Source organism: Molossus molossus, unplaced genomic scaffold (assembly GCF_014108415.1).
Source record: "Molossus molossus isolate mMolMol1 unplaced genomic scaffold, mMolMol1.p scaffold_m16_p_5, whole genome shotgun sequence".
NCBI classification, from domain to species: Eukaryota; Metazoa; Chordata; class Mammalia; order Chiroptera; family Molossidae; genus Molossus; species Molossus molossus.
In genome coordinates this window covers 961,126-964,793 of record NW_023425388.1, presented here as the reverse complement: position 1 = coordinate 964,793, position 3,668 = coordinate 961,126, and positions in this window count along the sequence as shown.

The following is a 3,668-nucleotide window of genomic DNA, read 5'->3' as shown; positions in this document are numbered from 1 at the left end:
TGTTGTCTGTGTCCACTGGTCACGCTTACATGCATATAAGTTACTTGGCTCATCTCATCCTCCCCCCTGCCCCCTCCTCTGACGTTTGTCAGTCTGAACCATACTCCTTTCTATGTCTCTGGGTCTGTTTTGTTCATCAACTTGTTTTGTTCATTATATTCCCCAAATAATAAGATCATATGATACTTGTCTTTCTCTGTTTGGCTTGTTTCGCTCAGCACGATGCTCTCCAGGTCCCTCCATGTCGTCTCAAAGGATGAGAGATCTTCCTTTCTTACAGCTGCATAGTACTCCACTGTGTATATGTACCACAGCTTTTTATCCCCTCGTCTACGGATGGACACTGGGCTGTTTCCAGACCTTAGCGACTGTAAATAGTGCTGCTGTGAACATGGGGGACATATATTCTTCCTGATGGTGTGTTAGTGGCTCTTCCTCAATTTCTTCTCCATCCGCAGTTCTCTGATGTCTCCTATTTAGTCTTTGGTCCCTTCCAACCCATCTCCCGTTGTCAGCATGACCCGAGGGGTGTTCTCACTCGTCACCAGCAGCCACGAGACACCCCGGCTCCGAGGCACTGTGTGTGGCGGCGCTGACACAGACGAGCAGCCCTTCCCGGGCTCCCGCTGTCCGCTTGTCCCGACCCCGCTGTCGCTTTGTGGGGCTTCCCGCCAGTCGGCCCAGAAGGCGGCTCTTCCTCTGACCCTGGGGCCCCGCCCCGCCTCTTCGGTTCCATCACCGGATACACAGGCCGCACTCCCGGCAGCCGGACTTACAATCCTCCGTGATACAGCCGCCAGGTCAGTGTCTAAAGCCAGGTCCAGCTCCTCCCCCCAGGCCAGCAGCCCCTTCGTCCTGTTGTCCTGCTCAGTGTGTGCTGATAGCGGCCTCCTCAGACTCGTGTGTCCGGATGGCTTAGGCGCCTGGGCGGACGGCTCCCCCTGTGTGTCTCTGCCTTGGACTCAGCTGTCCCATCTCGACCTGAGCATCCAGCATCCTCTTGTCTGCTCCCACTGTCTACGCAGTCTGTCCGCAGACCTGGACGGTGCCTTCACCCCTCACCCAGAGCCCTGACGGCCGTGTTTCTAGGTCTTACATTGTTTTATAGCCGTTCAGTGCAAGCCCCCTCCACTAGAGTTACTAATTCATGTACATGATGCAAACAGGACCCATCGCAGAGAGAGAGCCTCTGGGAGCTTGAGCCGGGAGCGTGAGGCGGGGGAGTGAGGGAGGATGGGGGAGCCTGCACCCCAAGTATGTGCTCCAAGAGGTGGCAGGTGTCCCAGGAGCTTGAAGGACAGTCAGGGGGCTGGTGAGGCAGACAAAGTCCCAGAGGTAAAATGCACAGATTTTGTTTTCTATGACAAGGTTGGTTTTTCAAGAAATGTGTATCATTAAGAGTTCTTTAATCGCCGTTTCTTGCCTCGTTTATTTTTGTATTCTTGGCACTTAGAATTTTTATAACAGAAGTCTGGCTCCTGCACGAAAAGAAATGAGTTAGCAAATCAACGAGAGAGTTATAGAGAGAAATGATGTGCACCGAATGGGCAAAGGTAGGGTTGCTGTTCGGACGGAGGTAGCGCAGTGACGAGTGGACAGTACCTTGAGGACAAGCTGAGCTTTGCGGACTCAGCTACGACCTGGACTCAGCTGACTCGCCCACCCCGTGTGCACAGTGGCGACGGTGACGTCACCAAACACAGCCACCAGCACCAAGTGGCTTTCCACAGGGCACTGCTGTCACTGGGTTTCTTACCCCCAATCCCAGCAGGCTCTCGGTCACGGCGGAACCAATGCCATTGTCCAGAACAGTGTCCTCACGCCTGGCCTGGCACCCGGACCGGATCCCCGGACCACAGCTCTGCCCAGCACTGACCGCTGAGCCTCGCCAGGGCCGTGACTCAGTTTCCCTGTCAGGTGCTCTGCCTGCTGTTCTCCAGCGTGTCATCAGAAGATTGGAAACCATGCGTGTGTCCCCTGGAGTCACAGCTGTTCTCCACACCTGCCGCCTCCGGCCGGGAGGAGTGTGCGCCCTTAGTGAGGTGACTCTTCAGATGACCCGAGCAAGAGACCAGCGGCTGCTCCGGCTGGAGTCTCCCTAAGTGGCGGGGAGGCGATTTCCAGACACGGGGTCCCATCAGGTCCAAGGAAGTGTGTCGGGGAACAACATTCCGAACATTTCCGCTCGGAGTTTCTCCGGGGGAGGGGCAGTGGCGGAAACAGAGGAGAAAGCGCAGCCGGACCCGCCTCGCCGGAGCCCCCACCCACTGTCTGTGCCCGGGGACGGATCCCCGGCCTCTCTGCACCTCGACTGTTCGACTTGCCACCCTGGGGAAACGTCTCTCTCTCAGGGTGCTGTGACATTCTGATGAGATAAGACACAAAATGGGGCCCAACAATGTCAGCTCCCCAGGAGGTCTGGACGTGGAGAGAGGGTGTGATCACGTCAGAGCCAGGAGAGTGACATTTCCCGAACCCCACACGTCGCCCCACGGTCCTCACTGCCAGGGTGGCAGAGAGGGGTGTGGCCTCGATGCATCACCGTTGTCATGGTGACACCATCATCATCAGCGAGCGAAAGGGGCGAAGCCCAGAGCAGACGCCCAGTGAGGCTGGGTGACGTGGGAAGGTGCACCCGTCAGTCACCTGGGAGCAGGGCATGAGCCAGCACAGGCGGGGTCCCTGCAAGGGCGAGAAATCTGAGATCCTTCACTTCTTTGTTTAAAAAAATTTATTTTCTTTACTGATATTAGAGGGAAGGAGAGGGAGAGAGACATAGAAACACAGATGAGAGAGAACATCAGTTGGCCGCCTCCTGCACGCCCCCCACTGGGGATCAGCCCACAGCCTGGGCATGTGTCCTGACCGGGAACCAAACCGGCGACCTCTTGGTGCAGGGTCGACGCTCAACCACTGAGCCACATGGCCGGGCATGAGATACTTAACTTCCAAATAAGGGGAGTTTCCTGCTTGGCCTCTGGGTCCTCTCTCCATCCTGCCTGACCTGCTGCAGGGGCTCGCTCCCCGCCTTCGCCCACGTGGCCCCCGGCCTGAGGGACCGACCCTGCAGCTCTGCCGGACCCGCTGCACCAGGGACGGGAGCGCTGGACACCGGCCCTGCTTCTAGCTCTGCTGAGGCCCCAGCTGCCCCCCGCCAGGACTGGCCGGAGGGACACGGCTCTGCAGACGGAGGAATGTAACTGCGTGAAAGGAAAGCTTACACGTCCCGTTCTCCGCCGAGTCTCAGAAAACGGTTTTCTCAGGGATCACAAGAGCCCCACTCCCTGCGGCAACAGAGAGATCCCACCCATGCATTCTCGGGGAGCAACAGAGCTACGACTCTGTGGGAGCATAAAAAGCCACGCTATAGATTTTACATTGCATTTGTGATCAATAGAGTGCACGCACATGACCGATGTCTCACACACCCTGTTTCTTAGATCAAAACATCACTTTTCTTTTTGCCAAAAGGAGCTGCCTGGTCGCCGAGGCTGCTGAAGGCCATGGCAGGTTGAAAGGTTCTGTGAATAAATTCCAGCAGCCTGGCCGGGTGGCTCCGTGGACCGAGCGCCGTCCTGTGGACTGAGAGGTTCTGGCTCGATTCCTGGTCAGGGCACATGCCCGGGTTTCAGGCCCCATTCCCGGTAGGGGGCGTGCAGGAGGCAGCC